We start from the raw sequence: 25,489 nt of genomic DNA, 5'->3' as shown, positions 1-25,489 counted from the left end.
AAAGACAACCTAGAGGTACAGCAGAAGACAACCTGAAGGTGAATCAAACAGCTTAAAGGTACAGCAGAAGGCAGCCATGAGGTACAGTAAAAGAGAACCTGGAGAAACAACAGAGCACAACCTGGAGGTGCAGCAGAAGATAACCCCAAGGCACAGCGGAAGACATGGAGGTACAGCAGAGCACAACCTAGATGTACAAGAGAAGATAACCTGGAGGTACAGGATCATACAACCTGTAAGTGCAGCAGAAGATAACCTGAGTGTGGAGCAGAGGAAAACCTGGATTTACAGCAGAAGACAGCCTGGAGGTGCATCAGAAGACAACCTGGAGGTACAGAAGAAAAGCTGGAGGTACAGCAGTATAAACATGTAAGTGTAGCAGAAGACAACCTGCAGGTGGAGCAGAGGACGGCCTAGAGGTACAGCAGCAAAGAACCTGGAATTACAGCAGAAGACAACCTGGAGGTGCAGCAGAAACAAACCTGGAGGTGAAGCAAACAGCTTGAAGGTACAGCACAAGACAACCTAGTGGTACAGCAGTATACAACCTGTAAGCGCAGCAGAAGATAACTTGAATGTGGAGCAGAGGATAACCTCGAGTTACAGCCGAAGACAACCTGGAGGTGCATCAGACGACAATCTGGAGGTACAGGAGTAGAAAACCTGGAGGTACAGCAGAAGACAACCTGAAGGTGCAGCAGAAGACAACCTGAAGATGCAGCAGAAGACAACCTGAAGATGCAGCAGAAGACAACCTGAAGATGCAGCAGAAGACAACCTGAAGATGCAGCAGAAGACAACCTGAAGATACAGCAGAAAATAACCTGAAGGTAAAGCAGAAGACAACCTGGAGGTGCAGCAGACAAACTGGAGGTACAGCAGAAAACAACTTGATTGTACAACAGAGGACAACTTGGAGGTTCAACAGAAGATAATCTGGAAGTGCAGGAGACAGACTGGAGGTTTAGCAAAAAACCTGAAGGTGCAGCAGAAGAGAACCTGGATGTACAGCAGAGGATAATATGGAAGTACAGAAGAAGACAACCTGGAAATGCAGCAGAAGACAACCTAGAGGTACAGCAGATGAGAACCTGGAGGTATAGCAGCAGACAACCTGGAAGTACAGCAGAAGAAAACCTGTAGGTGCAGCAGCAGACAACGTGGAGGTGTTGCAGAAAAAAACCTGGAGGTGAAGCAAACAGCTTGAATATACAGCAGAAGACAACCTGAAGGTGAATCAAACAGCTTGAAGGTACAGCAGAAGACAACCCCGAGGTACAGCAGAAGATAACCTGGAGGTACAACAGAAGACAGCATGGAGGTACAGTAGAGCACAACCAGGAGGTACAGTATCAGACAACCTGGAGGTATGTATCAGACAACCTGGAGGTATATCAGCAGACAACATGAAGGTACAGCAGTATACAACCTGTAAGTGCAGCAGAAGATGACCTGAAGTGGAGCAGAGGACAACTTGGAAGTACAGCAGAAGGCAACCTGAAGTTGGAGCAGAGGATATCTTAGAAATACAGCAGAAGACAACCTTGAAGTGCATCAAACTAACTGGAGGTACAGCAGAAAACAACTTGAATATACAGCAGAGAACAATTTGGAGGTTCAATAGAAGACAACCTGGAAGTGCAGGAGACAGACTGAAGGTTCAGTAAAAGACCTGAAGGTGCAGCAGAAGAGAACCTGGAGGTACAACAGAGGACAACCTGGAAGTATAGCAGAAGACAACTTGGAGGTACAGTAGAAGACAACCTGGATATGCAGCAGAAGACAACCTAGCGGTACAACAGAGGACAACCTAGAGGTACAGCAGCAGACATCCTGGAAGTACAGCAGAAGAAAACCTGTAGATACAGCAGAAGACAACCTGGAGATGCAGCAGAAGACAACCTGGAGGTGAAGGAAACAGTTTGAAGGCACAGCAGAAGACAACCTAGAGGTACAGCATCCGACAACCTAGAAGTACAGCAGAAGACATCCTGGAGGTGCAGCAGACATAAACCTGGAGGTGAAGCAAACAGCTTGAAGGTACAGCAGAAAACAACCTAGAGGTACAGCACTATACAACTTGTAAGTGCAGCAGAAGATACCCTGAAGGTGGAACAGAGGATAACCTAGAGTTACATCCGAAGACAATCTGAAGATGGAGGAGAAGACAACCTGAAGGTGAAGCAGAGGACAACCTGGAGGTGCATCAGTAGACAACCTGGAGGTACAGGAGAAGAAAACCTGTAAGTGTTGCTGAAGACAACCTGAAGGTGGAGCGGAGGATAACCTAGATGTACAGCAGAAGACAATCTGGAGGTACAGCAGAAGACAGCCTCGAGGCACAGTAAAAGACAACCTGGAGGTACAGTAGAAGGAAAACCTGGAGGTGAAGCAAACAGCTTGAAGGTACAGCAGAAGACAACCTGAAGGTACATCAGAGCACAGCCTGGAGGTGCTGCAGAAGAGAAACCTGGAGGTGAAGGAAACAGCTTGAAGGTACAGCAGAAGACAACCTGAAAGTACATCAGAGGACAACCTGGAGGTGGAACAGAAGACATCCTGGAGGTACAGCAGAGCACAACCTGGAGGTACAGCAGCAGACAACCTGTAGGTACAGCAGCAGACGACCTGGAAGTACAGCAGCAGACGACCTGGAGGTACAGCAGAAGAAGACCTGTAGGTACAGTAGAAGACGACCTGGAGGCACAGTAGAAGACGACCTGTAGGTACAGTAGAAGACAACCTGGAGGTACAGTAAAAGATAACCTGAAGGCACAGGACAAGACGACCTGTAGGTACAGTAGATGACCTCTAGGCATAGAAGACGACCTGTAGGTACAGTAGAAGACAACCTGTGGGTAGAGTAGAAGATGACCTGTGGGTAAAGTAGAAGACAACCTGGAGGTACAGTAGAAGATGACCTGTAGGTACAGTAGTAGACGACCTGTAGGTACAGTAGAAGACAGAGGTAAAGTAGAAGATGACCTGTAAGTACAGTAGAAGACGACCTGTGGGTACAGTAGAAGACGACCTGTAGGTACACTAGAAGACGACCTGTAGGTACACTAGAAGACGACCTGTAGGTACAGTAGAAGACGACCTGTAGGTACAATAGAAGACGACCTGTAGGTACAATAGAAGACGACCTGTAGGTACAGCAGAATACAACCTGTAGGTACAGCAGAATACGAAGATTAGGTACAGCAGAAGATGACCAGTAGTTACAGCGAAACACAACCTACAGGTACCGTTGAGGACATACTGTAGGTTCAATAAGAGGCAACAGGTTACTATATAGTAAGGCATATCAAGGGGTCATAAATGATGGCAGTATTGTTGAAAAAAAAAAGAATTATCATTATATAAGATCCCATCTTATAACACGTTATAGGATACTATAAAGAGACTTAATATAAACCTTATACCACGAAACATATGAAAAACGTACACGTGAGTGAAATCCACTGGTCTAAAAGATAATGATAGACTCAGCCTATGTAACGCAGCACAGGAGGAAACATTAACAAAGAGTGAACTGTAAGAAATATATGATCAAATCTTCCTAACATTTCTATGCTGACGTCAAAACCATTTTGAAGTCGACGTCATCAGGCCGACCTAATCATGGAACAGTGACGTCAGAACATCAGGTGACGTCACCAACATATATAAATACAACGTGTACAAAAAATTGAGATGAAAACTTGGGCTGGAATCCAGAAGTGTGTTAACAGGTCTGAGGCCTACGGCTCCCACCCTCCCACCCGCTCACGGTCTCGGTGTCTCCATGTACTTCATCCTACCAACCAAATATGTTGACGTCTTTTCTGATAATATACTCTCTATATCAGATAAAATTATCTATTTCTTCATCAAAATGGTCATACAAAGTTCATTAAGAGTTTCTTTTAAATAGACGTATATGAAAAAGTAAATATCTCGATACGTAATCACGTAATCAAAGTATATTCTTTATGCTCATATGTAAAAATGTACAGCTTCTACGTAATGTATAGATAACATAACTATTCACTCGTATCGTCTATAAATTTCACCAGAAGTAAAGCATAATAAAGATTTGACGATGAATCATATGGCAACAGCTCCACCCACTTGCGTCCTGGGTTTCGTTCAGTGATTCACCGCCAGCGTCAAACATGTCTTATGATTTCAACGAAAACTTACTTACCTCGTCCAGGTCATGCAGCGTCCTCAGCATGACTTCTCTATCCAAATGTATAGCAGTATAATACTTTGACCTCCATTTGGCTGCCTCTTGTGACGAACGCTTGTTTGTGTGTGATCTTCATGGCATCGACAACTGAATGTTTACACTCTCTGAATGTCTTGTACACCAGATGAAGACGCTTTAGGATAATTAGCCATTGTTCTTATATCCACTGGTATGTCGACAGTTCTCACACCGTAACACTGTCAAAAAAATGGGTTTAAAACCATTGTACAAACACAGACACACACTGGATAAATCCTTAAGCCACCATTGCTCTGGGTCAACTGACATAAACATCTGACGTCACATATTTGAACGACGGAGAATGTATTTGAGAAGGATAACTACCCTAGATTACTATAGGTTTTTTTTTTTTTTTTTTTTTTTTTTTTTTTTTTTTTATACTTTGTCGCTGTCTCCCGCGTTTGCGAGGTAGCGCAAGGAAACAGACGAAAGACATGGCCCAACCCCCCCCCCATACACATGTACATACACACGTCCACACACGCAAATATACATACCTACACAGCTTTCCATGGTTTACCCCAGACGCTTCACATGCCTTGATTCACTCCACTGACAGCACGTCAACCCCTGTATACCACATCGCTCCAATTCACTCTATTCCTTGCCCTCCTTTCACCCTCCTGCATGTTCAGGCCCCGATCACACAAAATCTTTTTCACTCCATCTTTCCACCTCCAATTTGGTCTCCCTCTTCTCCTCGTTCCCTCCACCTCCGACACATATATCCTCTTGGTCAATCTTTCCTCACTCATTCTCTCCATGTGCCCAAACCATTTCAAAACACCCTCTTCTGCTCTCTCAACCACGCTCTTTTTATTTCCACACATCTCTCTTACCCTTACGTTACTTACTCGATCAAACCACCTCACACCACACATTGTCCTCAAACATCTCATTTCCAGCACATCCATCCTCCTGCGCACAACTCTATCCATAGCCCACGCCTCGCAACCATACAACATTGTTGGAACCACTATTCCTTCAAACATACCCATTTTTGCTTTCCGAGATAATGTTCTCGACTTCCACACATTTTTCAAGGCTCCCAAAATTTTCGCCCCCTCCCCCACCCTATGATCCACTTCCGCTTCCATGGTTCCATCCGCTGACAGATCCACTCCCAGATATCTAAAACACTTCACTTCCTCCAGTTTTTCTCCATTCAAACTCACCTCCCAATTGACTTGACCCTCAACCCTACTGTACCTAATAACCTTGCTCTTATTCACATTTACTCTTAACTTTCTTCTTCCACACACTTTACCAAACTCAGTCACCAGCTTCTGCAGTTTCTCACATGAATCAGCCACCAGCGCTGTATCATCAGCGAACAACAACTGACTCACTTCCCAAGTTCTCTCATCCCCAACAGACTTCATACTTGCCCCTCTTTCCAGGACTCTTGCATTTACCTCCCTAACAACCCCATCCATAAACAAATTAAACAACCATGGAGACATCACACACCCCTGCCGCAAACCTACATTCACTGAGAACCAATCACTTTCCTCTCTTCCTACACGTACACATGCCTTACATCCTCGATAAAAACTATAGGTTTTATGAAGGCGTTAATATTGCCACCACTAAATCTATCTTATGATAAGCTCGTAACTTGTAAAGGAGAACGTGTAGAGAACGGTTAGGGTAAAAAAAAAGACTTTCTCCTAGGTGACATATTAAGTAAAATGTGCTTAATAGTAAAGCGAACTTATACTGATAATGAAGTGCTTTGATTTTGATCATTGTATTAATATGTGTACTATCTTTTATGGTGTTATTGTGACCATTAACACCACCTTTTCGAATCTCAAATTTCGGTGGAACCTATCATCTCTGCCGAAAATATCAAAAAATGTCATCAGAGGAGATATCAGACGCAGAGCAGGTGATTATTGTAACGCTATCTGATCGCTGAGGTAGAGTTCTATATATCACTTTCATGATAGACTGGCACCACACTAGTCTAGGAGAGTAACATTTTCCATACTGATCTTTTTCGATTGGACAGATATGCCAGCGGCGTGATCAAAGCGCCATCCTCTAGAGACGCAGATAACACGTATGACAGCCAGTGATAGAAAATATCAGAATTGAACTTAACACATGATACCTTATACCTGTGTTCACTTGTGGAGCCCCTCTGTGAGTTAAGCTACCTTGGGGCGCCAGGCACTATATTAAAACCATTAATTCCTCACACGTAAAGCATGAAATTATAACACTATACACAAATCCTATATAAGCTGATCACGGAGTCGATAGCATGCTGGGTTAACTTATAGTAACGCTAATGCGGAATGCATGTTTCTAGATATTTTAATGGCTCGATCCCCTCCAGCATTTGGCGCCATGATAGTCGCATGAATAATCAAAGCAACTCATATGTTGGGCAAAAGCACATCCAGTTGTGAAGTGTCTAGTTCACGAAGTGCATATAAAGGGTCTTGTCATCACATGTGACTTGCACTTTGTGCACTGAACATAATGAAGGATTCATCAGGATAGCAGTCCTCCAGGTCCTCTGGATATGCCTGTTGCAACCTTGCAGCCATTTGACGTATTTCAGTGGCATAAATTCCCTCAACAGTGCTCACGCTAGTCAGTACACCGACACTGGTATTGACAGCAGAATGAAACCTGTAAGTGTAGCAGAAGGCAACCTGAAGTTGGGGCAGAGGAGAACCTGGAGGTACAGCAGATGACAACCTGGTAGTATAGCAGAAGACAACCTGGAGGTACAGCAGAAGACAACCTGGAGATGCAGCAGAAGACAACCTGGAGGTACAGCGGAAGACAACTTGGAGGTACAGCAGAAGACAACCTGTAGGTGCAGCAGACGACGACCTGGAGATACAGCAGAAAAAAACGTGAAGGTCAAGCAAACAGCTTGAAGGTACAGCAGAAGACAACCTAGAGGTACAGCAGAAGACAACCTCAAAGTGAATCAAACATCTTGAAGGTACAGCAGAAGACAGTCTTCACCTGGAGGCATAGCAGAAGATAACCTTGAGGTGCAGCAAAAAGCTTGAAGATATAGCAGAAGACAACCTGAAAGCGAAGCAAACAGCTTGAAGGTACAGCAGAAGACAGCCTAGAGGTACAGCAAAAGACAACCTGAAGGTACAGCAGAAGAGAACCTGGAGTTACAGCAGAGGACAACTTGTAAGTACAGCAGAAGACAGCTTGAATTAGCAGTAGAGCACAACCTGGAGGTACAGCAGAAGATAACCTGGAGGTACAGCAGTATGCAACCTGTAAGCGCAGCAGAAGATAACCTGAATGTGGAGCAGAGGATAACCTGGAGTTACAGACGAAGACAACCTGGAGGTACAGATGAAGAAAACCTGGAGGTACAGCAGAATAATACCTGTAAGTGTAGCAGAAGACAACCTGAAGGTGGAGCAGAGGACAACCTGCAGGTACAGCAGAAGACAACCTGGAGGTGCAGCAGAACACAACCTGGAGGTGCAGCAGAACACAACCTTGAGGTATAGCAGACAAACTGGAGGTACAGCAAAAAGCAACTTGAATGTACAGCAAATGACAACTTGAAGGTTCAACAGAAGACAACCTGGAAGTGCAGGAGACAGACTGAAGGTTCAGCAAAAGACCTGAAGGTGCAGCAGAAGAGAACCTGGAGGAAGAGGAGAGGACAACCTGAAGGTTCAGCAGATGACAACCTGGTAGTACAGCAGAAGACAACCTGGAGGTACTGCAGAAGACAACCTGGAGATGCAGCAGAAGACATCCTAGAGGTACAGCAGAAGACAACTTGGGGGTACAGCAAAAGACAACCTGTAGGTGCAGCAGAAGACGACCTGGAGGTAAAGCAGAAAAAAAACCTGAAGGTGAAGCAAACAGCTTGAAGTTACAGCACATGACAACCTAGAGGTACAGCAGAAGACAACCTGAAAGTGAATAAAACAGCCTGAAGGTACAGCAGAAGAGAGCCTTGAGGTACAGCAAAAGACAACCTGAAGGTACAGCAGAAGAGAACCTGGAGTTACAGCAGAGGACATCCTGGAAGTACAGCAGAGGACAACTTGGAGGAACAGCAGAGCACAACCTGGAGGTACAGCAGTATACAACCTGTAAGCGCAGCAGAAGATAACCTGAATGTGGAGCAGAGGATAACCTGGAGTTACAGACGAAGACAACCTGGAGTTACATCAGAAGACAACCTGGAGATACAGATGAAGAAAACCTGGAGGTACAGCAGAATAATACCTGTAAGTGTAGCAGAAGACAACCTGAAGGTGGAGCAGAGGACAACCTGCAGGTACAGCAGAAGACAAGCTGGAGGTGCAGCAGAAGACAACCTGAAGATGCAGCAGGAGAAAACCTGGAGGTATACCAGAAAATAAACTGAAGGTACAGCAGAGGACAACATGGAGGTTCAAAAGAAGACAACCTGGAAGTGCTGGAGACAGACTGGAGGTTCAGCAAAAGACCTGAATGTGCAGCAGAGGAGAACCTGGAGGAACAGGAGAGGACAACCGGGATGTACAGCAGAAGATAACCTAGAAGTGCAGCTGGAGACAACCTGAAGGTACATCAGTATACAAACCTCTAAGTGCAGCAGAAGATAACCTGAATGTGGAGCAGAGGATAACCTGGAGTTACAGCAGAAGACAACCTGGAGGTGCATCAGAAGACAACGTGGAGGTACAGAAGAAAACCTGGAGGTACTGCTGAATAAAACCTGTAAGTGTAGCAGAAGACAACCTGAAGGTGGAGCAGATGACAACCTGGAGGTACAGTAACAGACAACCTGGAAGTACAGCAGAAGACAACCTGTAGGTGCAGCAGAAGACAACCTGGAGGTACAACAGAAAAAACCTAGAGGTGAAGGAAAGAGATTGAAGGTACAGTAGAAGACAACATTGAGGTACAGCAGAAGACAACCTGGAGGTACAGTAGCAGACAACCTGGAGGTAAAGCAGAAAATGACTTGAAGGTACAGCAGAAGACAACCGGGAGGTACAGTAGAAAAAAAACCTGTAGGTGAAGCAAACAGCTTGAAGGTACAGCAGAAGACAACCAGTAGGTGTAGCAGAAGACAACTTGGAGGAACAGCAGAGCACAACGTGGAGGTACAGCAGAAGATAACCTGAAATTACAGCAATATAAAACCTGTAAGTGCAGCAGAAGATAACCTAAATGTGAAGCAGAGGATAACCTGGAGTTGCAGCAAAAGACAACCTGGAGGTACATCATAAGACAACCTAGAGGTACAGGAGAAGAAAACCTGGAGGTACAGCACAATGAGACTTGGAAGTGTAGCAGAAGACAACCTGAAGATGCAGCAGAGGACAACCATAAGATTCAACAAAAGACAAACTGAAGATGGAGCAGAAGACAACCTGGAGGTGCAACAGAAGACAACCTGAAGATGGAGCAGAAGACAACCAGGAGATACAGCAGCAGACAACCTGGAAGTACAGCAGAAGACAACCTGTAGGTGCAGCAGAAGACAACCTGGAGGTACAGCGGAAAAGAGCATTAATTTACAGCAGAGGACAACTTGGAGGTTCAAAAGAAGACAACCTGGAAATGCAGGAGGCAGACTGGAGTTTTCAGCAAAAAACCTGAAGGTGCAGCAGAAGAGAACCTGGAGGTACAGCAGAGGACAACCTGGAAGTACAGCAGGAGACACTTTGGAGGTACATCAGAACACAACCTGGAGATGCAGCAGAAGACAACCTAGAAGTACAGCAGATGACAACCTGGAGGTACAGCAGCAGACAACGTGTAGGCGCAGCAGAAGACAACCTGGAGGTGCAGCAGGAAAAAACCTGAAGGTGAAGCAAATAGTTTGAAGGTACAGCAGAAGACAACCTAGAGGCACAGCAGAAGACAACATGAAGGTGAATCAAACAGCTTGAAGGTACAGCAGAAGACAGCCTTGAGATACAGTAAAAGACAACCTGAAGGTACAGCAGAAGACAACTTGGAGGAGCAGCAGAGCACAACCTGGAGGTACAGCAGAAGATAACCAGGAGGTACAGCAGCATAAAACCTGTAAGTGCAGCAGAAGATAACCTGAATGTGGAGCAGAGGATAACCTGGAGTTACAGACGAAGACAACCTGGAGTTACATCAGAAGACAACCTGGAGATACAGAAGAAAACCTGGAGGTACAGCAGAATAATACCTGTAAGTGTAGGAGAAGACAGCCTGAAGGTGGAGCAGAAGACAACCTGGAGTTACATCGGAAGACAACCTGGAGATACAGATGAAGAAAACCTGGAGGTACAGCAGAATAATACCTGTACGTGTAACAGAAGACAACCTGAAGGTGGAGCAGAGTACAACATGCAGGTCCAGCAGAAGACAACTAGGAGGTGCAGCAGAAGACAACCTAAAGATGCAGCAGGAGAAAACCTGGAGGTATAGCAGAAAATAAACTGAAGGTACAGCAGAGGACAACTTGGAGGTTCAAAAAGAAGACAACCTGGAAGTGCTGGAGACAGACTGGAGGTTCAGCAAAAGACCTGAAGGTGCAGCAGAGGAGAACCTAGAGGTGCAACAAAAGCAAACTTGTAGGTGAAGAAAACAGCTTGAAGGTACAGCAGAAGACAACCTAGTGGTACAGCAGTATACAACCTGTAAGTGCAGCAGAAGATAACCTGAATGTGGAGCAGAGGATAACCTGGAGTTACAGCCGAAGACAACCTGGATGTGCATCAGAAGACAACCTGGAGGTACAGGAGAAGATAATCTGGAAGTGCAGCAGAAGAAAACCTGGAGGTGCAGCAGAAGACTACCTGAAGGTGCAGCAGAAGACAACCTGAAGATGGAGCAGAAGACAACCTGAAGGTACAGCAGAAGACAACCTGGAGGTACATCAGAAGACAACCTGGAGGAGCAGCAGACAAACTGGATGTACATCAGAAGACAACCTGGAGGAGCAGCAGACAAACTGGAGGTACAGCAAAAACAACTTGAATGTACAGCAGAGGACAACTTGGAGGTTCAACAGAAGACAACCTTGAAGTGCAGGAGACAGACTGGAGGCTCAGCAAAATACCTGAAGGTGCAACAGAAGAGAACCTGGAGGTACGGTAGAGGACAACCTGGAAGTACAGCTGAAGACAACCTGGAGGTACAGCAGAGGACAGCCTGGAAGTACAGCAGAAGACAACCTGGAGGTACAGCATAAGACAACCTGGAGATTCAGTAGAAGACAGTCTAGAGGTACAGCAGGAGACAATCTCGAGGTACAGCAGCAGACAGCCTGGAAGTACAGCAGAAGGCAACCTGTATGTGCAGCAGAAGACAACCTGGAAGTGAAGCAGAAGACAACCTGGAAATGCAGCAGAAAAAAAACCTGGAGGTGAAGCAAACAGTTTCAAGGTACAGCAGACGACAACCTCGGGGTATAGCAGAAGATAATCTTGAGGTAGAGTAAAAGACAACCTGGAGGAACAGCAGAGCAGAACCTGGAATATAGCAGAAAATAACCTGGAGGTACAGCAGAAAACATGGAGGTACAGCAGCAGACAACCTGGAAGTGCAGCAAAAGAAAACCTGTAGCTGCAGCAGAAGACAACCTGGAGGTACAGCAGCAGACAACCTGGAAGTACAGCAGAAGACAAAATGTAGGTGCAGCAGAAGAAAACCTGGAGGTACAGCAGAAGACAACTTGGAGGAACAGCAGAGCACAACATGGAGGTAAAGCAGAGTATAACCTGGAGGTACAACAGTATACAACCAGTAAGTGCAGAATAAGATAACATGAATTGGAGCCGAGGATAACCTGGAGTTACAGGAGAAGACAACCTGGAGGAGTATCAGAAGACAACCTGGAGGTACAGGAGAAGGAAACCTGAAGGTACAGCAGAATAAAGACTAAGTGTAGCAGAAGCCAACCCAAAGGTGAAGTAGAGGACAGCCTGGAGGTACAGTAGAAGGCAACCTGGAGGTACAGAAGAAGACAACCTGGAGGTACAGTAGAATAAAACCTTGAGGTACAGCAGAATAAAACCTGTAAGTGGAGCAGAAGACAACCCGAAGGTGGAGTAGAGGACAACCTGGAGGTACAGCAAAAGGCAACCTGGAGGTACAGAAGAAGACAACCTAGAGGTACAACAGAAGACAACCTGAAGGTACAGCAGCAAACACCTTGGAAGTACAGCAGAAGACAACCTGGAGGTACAGCAGTATACAACTTGTAAGTGCAGCAGAAGATACCCTGAAGGTGGAGCAGAGGATAACCTGGAGGTACAGCTGAAGACAATCTGAAGATGGAGCAGAAGACAACCTGAAGGTGAAGCAGAGGACAACCTGGAGGTGCATCAGAAGACAATCTGAAGGTACAGGAGAAGAAAACCTTAAGTGTTGCTGAAGACAACCTGAAGGTGGAGCGGAGGATAACCTAGAAGTACAGCAGAAGACAATCTGGAGGTGCAGCAGAAGACAGCCTCGAGGTACAGTAAAAGACAACCTGGAGGTACGGCAGAAGAAAAACCTGGAGGTGAAGCAAACAGCTTGAAGGTACAGCAGAAGACAACCTGAAGGTACATCAGAAGACAAGCTGGAGGTGGAGCAGACTAACTGGAGGTACAGCAGAAAGCAACTTGAATGTACAGCAGAGGACAACTTGGAGGTTCAAAAGAAGACAACCTGGAAGTGCAGGAGACAGACTGGAGGTTCAGCAAAGGACCTGAAGGTGCAGCAGAGGAGAACCTAGAGGTACGGCAGAGGACAGCCTGGTAGTGCAGCAGAAGACAACCTAGAAGTACAGCAGAAGACATCCTGAAGGTGCAGCAGACACAAACCTGGAGGTGAAGCAATCAGCTTGAAGGTACAGCAGAAGGCAATCTGAAGGTACATCAGAGGACAACCTGGAGGTGGAACAGAAGACATCCTGGAGGTACAGCAGAACACAACCTGGAGGTACAGCAGCAGACAACCTGGAGGTACAGAAGCAGACGACCTGTAGGTACAGCAGAAGAAGACCTGTAGGTATAGAAGACGACGACCTGCAGGTACAGTAGAAGACGACCTGTAGGTACAGCAGAATACGAAGGTTAGGTACAGCAGAAGATGACCATTAGTTACAGCGAAACATAACCTACAGGTACAGTTGAAGACATACTGTAGGTTCAATAAGAGGCAACAGGTTACTATATGGTAAGGCATATCAAGGGGTCATGAATAGTGGCAGTATTGTTAACAAAGAAGAATTATCATCATATAAGATCCCATCTTATAACACGTTATAGGATACTATAGACTTAATATAAACATTATACCACGAAATGTATGAAATACGTACACGTGAGTGAAATCCACTGGTCTAAAAGATGATGATAAACTCAGCCTATGTAACGCAACACAGGAGGAAACATTAACAAAGAGTGAACTGTAAGAAATATATGATCAAATCTTCCTAACATTTCTGTGCTGACGTCAAAACCATTTTGAAATCGACGTCATCAGGCCGACCTAATCATGGAACAGTGACGTTAGAACATCAGGTGACGTCACCAACATATATAAATACAACGTGTAAAAAAAGTCGAGATGAAAACTTGGGTTGGAATCCAGAGGCGTGTTGACACTCAGGTCTGAGGCCGGCGGCTCCCACCCTCCCACCCGCTCACGGTGTCTCCATGTACTTCACCCTACCAACCAAACATGTTGACGTCTTTTCTGATAATATACGCTCAATATTAGATAAAATTATCTATTTCTTAATCAAAATGATCATACAAAGCTCATTTAGAATTTCTTTTAAATAGACGTATATGAAAAAATATCTCGATATGTAATCACGTAATCAAAGTATATTCTTTATGCTCATATGTAAAAATGTACAGCTTCTACGTAATGTATAGATAACATAACTATTCACTCGTATAGTCTATAAATTTCACGAGAAGTAAAGCATAATAAGGATCTGACGATGAACCATACGGCAACAGCTCCACCCACTTGCGTCCTGGGTTTCGTTCAGTGATTCACCGATGGCGTCAAACATGTCTTATGATTTCAACAAAAACTTACTTACCTCGTCCAGGTCATGCAACGTCCTCAGTATGACTTGTTATTCAAATGTATAGCAGTATAATACTTTGACCTTCATTTGGCTGCCTCTTGTGACGAATTAATAAACTCTGTTAATAAACTCTGATGCAGATATCTCATTCTCTATGCATCCTTCATCATTGCTGCCATGTCCCACTCCTTTTCACACACACTATAACTTACATTAAGTCGTTAATATTACCGCTCTCCACCCATCTTCTATTCCACTCCACAGTGTTTGAGGACAGGGCAAATTCATGTGCGATGCCCCGTATGGAGAAAACATTATCAAGAAGTGTGATCACGTCACCGCTGAGCACCAACCTCTCATCTCTCCGATTCCCCGTAGGCTACCTCACCGCGATCCAGTAGACAAGCTGCCGCTCCCTGGCCAGTCGACCCTAGCCTACCTCACCGATATCCAGTAGACAAGCTGCCGCTCCCTGGCCAGCCGACCCTAGCCTACCTCACCGAGATCCAGTAGACAAGCTGCCGCTCCCTGGCCAGCCGACCCTAGCCTACCTCACCGCGATCCAGTAGACAAGCTGCCGCTCCCTGGCCAGCCTACCCTTGCCTACCTCAACGCGACCCAGTAGACGAGCTGCCACTCCCTGGCCGGCCGACCGTAGCCTGCCTCAACATGATCCAGTAGACAAGCTGCCGCTCCCTGGCCAGTCGACCCTAGCTTACCTCACCAAGATCCAGTAGCCAAGCTGCCGCTCCCTGGCCAGCCGACCCTAGCCTACCTCACCGCGATCCAGTAGACAAGCTACCGCTCTCTGGCCAGCCTACCCTTGCCTACCTCAACGCATCCAGTAGTCAAGCTGCCACTCCCTGGCTAACCGACACTTGCCTACCTCAACGCGATCCAATAGACGAGCTGCCGCTCCCTGGCCAGCCGACCCTAGCCTACCACACCGCGATCCAGTAGACAAGCTGCCGCTCCCTGGCCAGCCGACCCTTGCATACCTCAACGTGATCCAGTAGAAAAGCTTCCGCTCCCTGGCCAGCCGACACTTGCCTACCTCAAAGCGATTCAGTAGACGTGCTGCCACTCCATGGCCAGCCGACCATAGCCTACTTCACCGCGTCCCAGTACACAAGCTGCCGCTACCTGGCCAACCGATCCTTGCCTACCTTAAAGCGATCCAGTAGACAAACTGCCGCTCCCTGACCAGCCGACCCTTGCCTACCTGAAAGCGATCCAGTAGACAAGCTGCCGCTCACTGGCCACCCGACCATTGCTTACCTCAACGCGATCCAGTTGACGATCTGCCACACCCTGGCCAGCCTACCTCAACACAATCCAGTAGACAAGCTGCCGCTCCCTGGCCAGCCGACCCTTGCCTACCTCAACGCGATCCAGTAGACGAGCTGCCACTCCCTTGCCAGCCAACCCCAGCCTACCTCACCGCGATCCAGTAGATAACCTGCCGTTCCCTGGACAGCCGACCCTAGCCTACCTCACCGCGATCGAGTAGACAAGCTGCCGCTCACTGGCTACCCGACCCTAGCCTACCTCAACTCGATCCAGTAGACGAGCTGCTACACCCGGGTCAGCCGACCCTATCCTACCTCACCGCGATCCAGTAGAGAAGCTGCCGCTCCATGGCCAGCCGACCCTAGCCTACCTCACCACGATCGAGTAGACAAGTTGCCGCTCACTAGCCAGCCGACCCATGGCTACCTCAACGCGATCCAGTAGACGAGCTGCCACTCCCTGTCCAGCCGACCCTAGACCACCTCACCGCGATCCAGTAGAGAAGCTGACACTCCCTGGCTAGCCGACCCTTGCCTACCTCACAGTGATCCAGTAGACGAGCTGCCACTCAATGGCCAGCCGACCCTAGCCTACCTCAAAGCGATCCAGTAAACAAGCTACCACTCCCCGGCCAGCCGACCCTTGCCTACCTCAATGCGATCCAGTAGATAACCTGCCACTCCCTGGCCAGCCGACCCTAGCCTACCTCAACACAATCTAGTACACAAGCTGCCGCTCCCTGGCCAGCCGACACTTGCCTACCTCAACGCGATCCAGCAGACAAGCCGCCGCTCCCTGGCCAGCCGACCCTAGCCTACCTCAACACAATCCAGTACACAAGCTGCCGCTCCCTGGCCAGCCGACACTTGCCTACCTCAACGCGATCCAGTAGACAAGCTGCCACTCCATGGCAAGCCGACTCTTGCCTGCCACACCGCGATCCAGTAGACAAGCTGCCGCTCACTGGCTACCAGACCCTTGCCTACCTCAACTCGATCCAGTAGACGAGCTGCTACACACGGGTCAGCCGACCCTATCCTACCTCACCGCGATCCAGTAGAGAAGCTGACACTCTCTGGGTAGCCGACCCTTGCCTACCTCACAGTGATCCAGTAGACGAGCTGCCACTCCCTGGCCAGACGACCCTAGCCTACCTCAAAGCGATCCAGTAGACAAGCTGCCACTCCCTGGCCAGCCGACCCTTGCCTACCTCAGTGCGATCCAGTAGATAACCTGCCACTCCCTGGCCAGCCGACCCTAGCCTACCTCAACACGATCCAGTAGACAAGCTGCCGCTCCCTAGCCAGCCGACCCTTGCCTACATAAATGCGATCCAGTAGATAACCTGCCACTCCCTGGCCAGCCGACCCTAGCCTACCTCACCACGATCCAGTAGACAAGTTGCCGCTCACTGGCCAGCCGACCCATGGCTACCTCAACGCGATCCAGTAGACGAGCTGCCACTCCCTGTCCAGCCGATCCTAGACTACCTCACCGCGATCCAGTAGAGAAGCTGACACTCCCTGGCTAGCCGACCCTTGCCTACCTCACAGTGATCCAGTAGACGAGCTGCCATTCCCTGGCCAGCCGACCCTAGCCTACCTCACCGCGATCCAGTAGACAAGCTGCCACTCCCTGGCCAGCCGACCCTTGCCTACCTCAATGCGATCCAGTAGATAACCTGCCACTCCCTGGCCAGCCGACCCTAGCCTACCTCAACACAATCTAGTACACAAGCTGCCGCTCCCTGGCCAGCCGACACTTGCCTACCTCAACGCTATCCAGCAGACAAGCCGCCGCTCCCTGGCCAGCCGACCCTAGCCTACCTCAACACAATCCAGTACACAAGCTGCCGCTCCCTGGCCAGCCGACACTTGCCTACCTCAACGCGATCCAGTAGACAAGCTGCCACTCCATGGACAGCCGACTCTTGCCTGCCACACCGCGATCGAGTAAACAAGCTGCCGCTCACTGGCTACCAGACCCATGCCTACCTCAACTGGATCCAGTAGACGAGCTGCTACACACGGGTCAGCCGACACTATCCTACCTCACCGCGATCCAGTAGAGAAGCTGACACTCCCTGGCTAGCCGACCCTTGCCTACCTCACAGTGATCCAGTAGACGAGCTGCCATTCCCTGGCCAGCCGACCCTAGCCTACCTCACCGCGATCCAGTAGACAAGCTGCCACTCCCTGGCCAGCCGACCCTTGCCTACCTCAATGCGATCCAGTAGATAACCTGCCACTCCCTGGCCAGCCGACCCTAGCCTACCTCAACACAATCTAGTACACAAGCTGCCGCTCCCTGGCCAGCCGACACTTGCCTACCTCAACGCTATCCAGCAGACAAGCCGCCGCTCCCTGGCCAGCCGACCCTAGCCTACCTCAACACAATCCAGTACACAAGCTGCCGCTCCCTGGCCAGCCGACACTTGCCTACCTCAACGCGATCCAGTAGACAAGCTGCCACTCCATGGACAGCCGACTCTTGCCTGCCACACCGCGATCGAGTAAACAAGCTGCCGCTCACTGGCTACCAGACCCATGCCTACCTCAACTGGATCCAGTAGACGAGCTGCTACACACGGGTCAGCCGACACTATCCTACCTCACCGCGATCCAGTAGAGAAGCTGACACTCCCTGGCTAGCCGACCCTTGCCTACCTCACAGTGATCCAGTAGACGAGCTGCCACTCCCTGGCCAGCCGACCCTTGCCTACCTCAGTGCGATCCAGTAGATAACCTGCCTCTCCATGGCCAGCCGACCGTAGCCTACCTCACCGCGATCCAGTAGACAAGCTGCCGCTCCCTAGCCAGCCGAACCTTGCCTACATAAATGCGATCCAGTAGATAACCTGCCACTCCCTGGCCAGCCGACCCTAGCCTACCTCAACACGATCCAGTAGACAAGCTGCCACTCCCTGGCCAGCCGACCCTAGCCTACCTCAACACAATCCAGTACACAAGCTGCCGCTCCCTGGCCAGCCGACACTTGCCTACCTCAACTCGATCCAGTAGACGAGCTGCCACACCCTGGCCAGCCGACACTAGCCTACCTCAACGCGATCCAGTAGACGAGCTGCCACTCCATGGCCAGCCGACCGTAGCCTACCTCACCGAGATCCAGTAGACAAGCTGCCGCTCCCTAGCCAGCTGACCCTAGCCTACCTCACAGCGATCCAGTAGGCAAGCTGCCGCTCTCTGGCCAGCCGACAATAGCCTACCTCAACACAATCCAGTACACAAGCTGCCACTCCCTCTCCAGCCGATCCTAGACTACCTCACCGCGATCCAGTAGAGAAGCTGACACTCCCTGGCTAGCCGACCCTTGCCTACCTCACAGTGATCCAGTAGACAAGCTGCCACTCCATGGCCAGCCGACTCTTGCCTACCACACCGCGATCCAGTAGACGAGCTGCCACTCCATGGCCAGCCGACCGTAGCCTACCTCACCGAGATCCAGTAGACAAGCTGCCGCTCCCTAGCCAGTTGACCCTAGCCTACCTCACCGCGATCCAGTAGGCAAGCTGCCGCTCTCTGGCCAGCCGACAATAGCCTACCTCAACTCGATCCAGTAGACGAGCTGCCACACCCTGGCCAGCCGACACTAGCCTACCTCAACGCGATCCAGTAGACGAGCTGCCACTCCATGGCCAGCCGACCGTAGCCTACCTCACCGAGATCCAGTAGACAAGCTGCCGCTCCCTAGCCAGCTGACCCTAGCCTACCTCACACCGATCCAGTAGGCAAGCTGCCGCTCTCTGGCCAGCCGACAATAGCCTACCTCAACTAGATCCAGTAGACGAGCTGCCACACCCTGGCCAGCCGACCCTAGCCTACCTCAACGCGATCCAGTAGACGAGCTGCCACTCCCTGGCCAGCCGACCCTAGCCTACCTCACCGTGATCCAGGAGACAAGCTGCCGCTCCCTGGCCAACCAATCCTTGCCTACCTCAAAGCGATCCACTAGACAAGCTTCCGCTTCCTGGCCAGGCGACCCTAGCCTACCTCACCGCGATCCAGTAGACAAGCTGCCACTCCCTGGCCAGCCGATCCAAGCCTACCTCACAGCGATCCAGTAGACAAGCTGCCGCTCCCTGGCCAGCCGACCCTAGCCTACCTCACCGCGATCCAGTAGACAAGCTGCCGCTCCCTGGCCAGCCGACACTTGCCTACCTCAACGCGATCCACTAGACGAACTGCCACTCCCTGGCCAGGGGACCCTTGCCTACCACACCGCGATCCAGTAGACAAGCTGCCGCTCCCTGGCCAGCCGACCCTTGCCTACCTCAACCCGATCCAGTAGACGAGTTGCCACTCCCTGGATAGCAGACCCTACCCTACCTCAACGCAATCCAGTACACAAGCTGCCGCTCCCTGGCCAGCCGACACTTGCCTACCTCAACGCGATCCAGTAGACGAGCTACCACTCCATGGCCAGCCGACCGTAGCCTACCTCACCGAGATCCAGTAGACAAGCTGCCGCTCCCTAGCCAGCTGACCTTAGCCTACCTCACCGCGATCCAGTAGGCAAGCTGCCGCTCTCTGGCCAGCCGACAATAGCCTACCTCAACTCGATCCAGTAGACGAGCTGCCACACCCTGGCCAGCCGACCCTAGCCTACCTCAACGCGATCCAGTAGACGAGCTGCCACTCCCTGGCCAGCCGACCCTATCCTACCTCACCGTGATCCAGGAGACAAGCTGCCGCTCCCTGGCCAGCCGACCCAAGCCTACCTCAACGCGATCCAATAGACGAGCTGCCACTCCCTGGCCAGTCGACCTTAGCCTACCTCACCGCGATCCAGTAGACAAGCTGCCGCTCCCTGGCCAGCCGAACCTTGCCTACATAAATGCGATCCAGTAGATAACCTGCCACTCCCTGGCCAGCCGACCCTAGCCTACCTCAACACGATCCAGTAGACAAGCTGCCACTCCCTGGCCAGCCGACCCTAGCCTACCTCAACACGATCCAGTAGACAAGCTGCCACTCCCTGGCCAGCCGACCCTAGCCTACCTCAACACAATCCAGTACACAAGCTGCCGCTCCCTGGCCAGCCGACACTTGCCTACCTCAACTCGATCCAGTAGACGAGCTGCCACACCCTGGCCATCCGACACTAGCCTACCTCAACGCGATCCAGTAGACGAGCTGCCACTCCATGGCCAGCCGACCGTAGCCTACCTCACCGAGATCCAGTAGACAAGCTGCCGCTCCCTAGCCAGCTGACCCTAGCCTACCTCACAGCGATCCAGTAGGCAAGCTGCCGCTCTCTGGCCAGCCGACAATAGCCTACCTCAACACAATCCAGTACACAAGCTGCCACTCCCTCTCCAGCCGATCCTAGACTACCTCACCGCGATCCAGTAGAGAAGCTGACACTCCCTGGCTAGCCGACCCTTGCCTACCTCACAGTGATCCAGTAGACAAGCTGCCACTCCATGGCCAGCCGACTCTTGCCTACCACACCGCGATCCAGTAGACGAGCTGCCACTCCATGGCCAGCCGACCGTAGCCTACCTCACCGAGATCCAGTAGACAAGCTGCCGCTCCCTAGCCAGCTGACCCTAGCCTACCTCACCGCGATCCAGTAGGCAAGCTGCCGCTCTCTGGCCAGCCGACAATAGCCTACCTCAACTCGATCCAGTAGACGAGCTGCCACACCCTGGCCAGCCGACACTAGCCTACCTCAACGCGATCCAGTAGACGAGCTGCCACTCCATGGCCAGCCGACCGTAGCCTACCTCACCGAGATCCAGTAGACAAGCTGCCGCTCCCTAGCCAGCTGACCCTAGCCTACCTCACAGCGATCCAGTAGGCAAGCTGCCGCTCTCTGGCCAGCCGACAATAGCCTACCTCAACTAGATCCAGTAGACGAGCTGCCACACCCTGGCCAGCCGACCCTAGCCTACCTCAACGCGATCCAGTAGACGAGCTGCCACTCCCTGGCCAGCCGACCCTAGCCTACCTCACCGTGATCCAGGAGACAAGCTGCCGCTCCCTGGCCAACCAATCCTTGCCTACCTCAAAGCGATCCACTAGACAAGCTTCCGCTTCCTGGCCAGCCGACCCTAGCCTACCTCACCGCGATCCAGTAGACAAGCTGCCACTCCCTGGCCAGCCGACCCAAGCCTACCTCACAGCGATCCAGTAGACAAGCTGCCGCTCCCTGGCCAGCCGACCCTAGCCTACCTCACCGCGATCCAGTAGACAAGCTGCCGCTCCCTGGCCAGCCGACACTTGCCTACCTCAACGCGATCCACTAGACGAACTGCCACTCCCTGGCCAGGGGACCCTTGCCTACCACACCGCGATCCAGTAGACAAGCTGCCGCTCCCTGGCCAGCCGACCCTTGCCTACCTCAACCCGATCCAGTAGACGAGTTGCCACTCCCTGGATAGCAGAGCAGACCCTACCCTACCTCAACGCAATCCAGTACACAAGCTGCCGCTCCCTGGCCAGCCGACACTTGCCTACCTCAACGCGATCCAGTAGACAAGCTGCCACTCCATGGACAGCCGACTCTTGCCTGCCACACCGCGATCGAGTAGACAAGCTGCCGCTCACTGGCTACCAGACCCATGCCTACCTCAACTCGATCCAGTAGACGAGCTGTTACACACGGGTCAGCCGACACTATCCTACCTCACCGCGATCCAGTAGAGAAGCTGACACTCCCTGGCTAGCCGACCCTTGCCTACCTCACAGTGATCCAGTAGACGAGCTGCCACTCCCTGGCCAGCCGACCCTAGCCTACCTCAAAGCGATCCAGTAGACAAGGTGCCACTCCTTGGCCAGCCGACCCTTGCCTACCTCAGTGCGATCCAGTAGATAATCTGCCACTCCATGGCCAGCCGACCGTAGCCTACCTCACCACGATCCAGTAGACAAGCTGCCGCTCCCTAGCCAGCCGAACCTTGCCTACATAAATGCGATCCAGTAGATAACCTGCCACTCCCTGGCCAGCCGACCCTAGCCTACCTCAACACGATCCAGTAGACAAGCTGCCACTCCCTGGCCAGCCGACCCTAGCCTACCTCAACACAATCCAGTACACAAGCTGCCGCTCCCTGGCCAGCCGACACTTGCCTACCTCAACTCGATCAAGTAGACGAGCTGCCACACCCTGGCCAGCCGACACTAGCCTACCTCAACGCGATCCAGTAGACGAGCTGCCACTCCATGGCCAGCCGACCGTAGCCTACCTCACCGAGATCCAGTAGACAAGCTGCCGCTCCCTAGCCAGCTGACCCTAGCCTACCTCACAGCGATCCAGTAGGCAAGCTGCCGCTCTCTGGCCAGCCTACAATAGCCTACCTCAACACAATCCAGTACACAAGCTGCCACTCCCTGTCCAGCCGATCCTAGACTACCTCACCGCGATCCAGTAGAGAAGCTGACACTCCCTGGCTAGCCGACCCTTGCCTACCTCAACGCGATCCAATAGACGAGCTGCCACTCCCTGGCCAGTCGACCTTAGCCTACCTCACCGCGATCCAGTAGACAAGCTGCCGCTCCCTGGCCAGCTGACCCTTGCCTACATCAATGCGATCCAGTAGATAACCTGCCACTCCCTGGCCAGCCGACCCTAGCCTACCTCAACACGATCCAGTAGACAAGCTGCCGCTCCATGGCCAGCCGACCCTAGCCTACATCAACACAATCCAGTACACAAGCTGCCGCTCCCTGGCCAGCCGACACTTGCCTACCTCAACGCGATCCAGTGGACAAGCTGCCACTCCATGGCCAGCCGACTCTTGCCTACCACACCGCGATCCAGTAGACGAGCTGGCACTCCATGGCCAGCCGACCGTAGCCTACCTCACCGCGATCCAGTAGACAAGCTGCCGCTCCCTAGCTAGCCGACCCTTGCCTACATAAATGCGATCCAATAGATAACCTGCAACTCCATGGCCAACCGACCCTTGCCTACCTCAACACGATCCAGTACACAAGCTGCCGCTCCCTGGCCAGCCGACACTTGCCTACCTCAACGCGATCCAGTAGACAAGCTGCCACTCCATGGCCAGCCGACTCTTGCCTACCACACCGCTTTCCAGTAGACGAGCTGCCACTACCTAGCCAGCCGACCCTAGCCTACCTCACCGTGATCCAGGAGACAAGCTGCCGCTCCCTGGCCAACCAATCCTTGCCTACCTCAACACGATCCAGTAGACAAGCTGCCACTCCCTGGCCAGCCGACCCTAGCCTACCTCAACACAATCCAGTACACAAGCTGCCGCTCCCTGGCCAGCCGACACTTGCCTACCTCAACGTGATCCAGTAGACAAGCTGCCACTCCATGGCCAGCCGACTCTTGCCTACCACAACGCGAACCAGTAGACGAGATGCCACTCCATGGCCAGCCGACCGTAGCCTACCTCACCGAGATCCAGTAGACAAGCTGCCGCTCCCTAGCCAGCTGACCCTAGCCTACCTCACAGCGATCCAGTAGGCAAGCTGCCGCTCTCTGGCCAGCCGACAATAGCCTACCTCAACTCGATCCAGTAGACGAGCTGCCACACCCTGGCCAGCCGACCTTAGCCTACCTCACCGCGATCCAATAGACAAGCTGCCGCTCCCTGGCCAGCTGACCCTTGCCTACATCAATGCGATCCAGTAGATAACCTGCCACTCCCTGGCCAGCCGACCCTAGCCTACCTCAACACGATCCAGTAGACAAGCTGCAGCTCCCTGGCCAGCCGACCCTAGCCTACCTCAACACAATCCAGTACACAAGCTGCCGCTCCCTGGCCAGCCGACACTTGCCTACCTCAACGCGATCCAGTAGACAAGCTGCCACTCCATGGCCAGCCGACTCTTGCCTACCACACCGTGATCCAGTAGACGAGCTGGCAGTCCATGGCCAGCCGACCGTAGCCTACCTCACCGCGATCCAGTAGACAAGCTGCCGCTCCCTAGCCAGCTGACCCTAGCCTACCTCACAGCGATCCAGTAGGCAAGCTGCCGCTCTCTGGCCAGCCGACAATAGCCTACCTCAACTCGATCCAGTAGACGAGCTGCCACACCCTGGCCAGCCGACCCTAGCCTACCTCAACGCGATCCAGTAGACGAGCTGCCACTCCCTGGCCAGCCGACCCTAGCCTACCTCACCGTGATCCAGGAGACAAGCTGCCGCTCCCTGGCCAACCAATCCTTGCCTACCTCAAAGCGATCCACTAGACAAGCTTACGCTTCCTGGCCAGCCGACCCTAGCCTACCTCACCGCGATCCAGTAGACAAGCTGCCACTCCCTGGCCAGCCGACCCAAGCCTACCTCACAGCGATCCAGTAGACAAGCTGCCGCTCCCTGGCCAGCAGACCCTAGCCTACCTCACCGCGATCCAGTAGACAAGCTGCCGCTCCCTGGCCAGCCGACACTTGCCTACCTCAACGCGATCCACTAGACGAACTGCCACTCCCTGGCCAGGGGACCCTTGCCTACCACACCGCGATCCAGTAGACAAGCTGCCGCTCCCTGGCCAGCCGACCCTTGCCTACCTCAACCCGATCCAGTAGACGAGTTGCCACTCCCTGGATAGCAGACCCTACCCTACCTCAACGCAATCCAGTACACAAGCTGCCGCTCCCTGGCCAGCCGACACTTGCCTACCTCAACGCGATCCAGTAGACAAGCTGCCACTCCATGGCCAGCCGACTCTTGCCTACCACACCGCGATCCAGTAGACGAGCTGCCACTCCATGGCCAGCCGACCGTAGCCTACCTCACCGAGATCCAGTAGACAAGCTGCCGCTCCCTAGCCAGCTGACCCTAGCCTACCTCACCGCGATCCAGTAGGCAAGCTGCCGCTCTCTGGCCAGCCGACAATAGCCTACCTCAACTCGATCCAGTAGACGAGCTGCCACACCCTGGCCAGCCGACCCTAGCCTACCTCAACGCGATCCAATAGACGAGCTGCCACTCCCTGGCCA

The 25,489-nt window shown here is 51.7% G+C and overlaps 1 protein-coding gene across 1 annotated transcript in view; it reads right to left on the bottom strand.

The window, feature by feature from the left end:
* The window catches only part of LOC139767395 (uncharacterized), a 743,720-nt gene that overhangs the window by 265,268 nt on the left and 452,963 nt on the right, over positions 1 to 25,489 (bottom strand). Inside the window, exon 7 of the mRNA XM_071696732.1 lies at positions 4,190 to 4,431. The gene's annotated coding sequence lies outside the window, so the exon portion shown is untranslated. The remainder of the gene's footprint in view (positions 1 to 4,189; positions 4,432 to 25,489) is intronic.

This window comes from Panulirus ornatus, chromosome 61 (genome assembly GCF_036320965.1).
Source record: "Panulirus ornatus isolate Po-2019 chromosome 61, ASM3632096v1, whole genome shotgun sequence".
Classification (NCBI taxonomy): Eukaryota; Metazoa; Arthropoda; class Malacostraca; order Decapoda; family Palinuridae; genus Panulirus; species Panulirus ornatus.
This window is presented reverse-complemented; position numbering and strand designations above follow the sequence as displayed.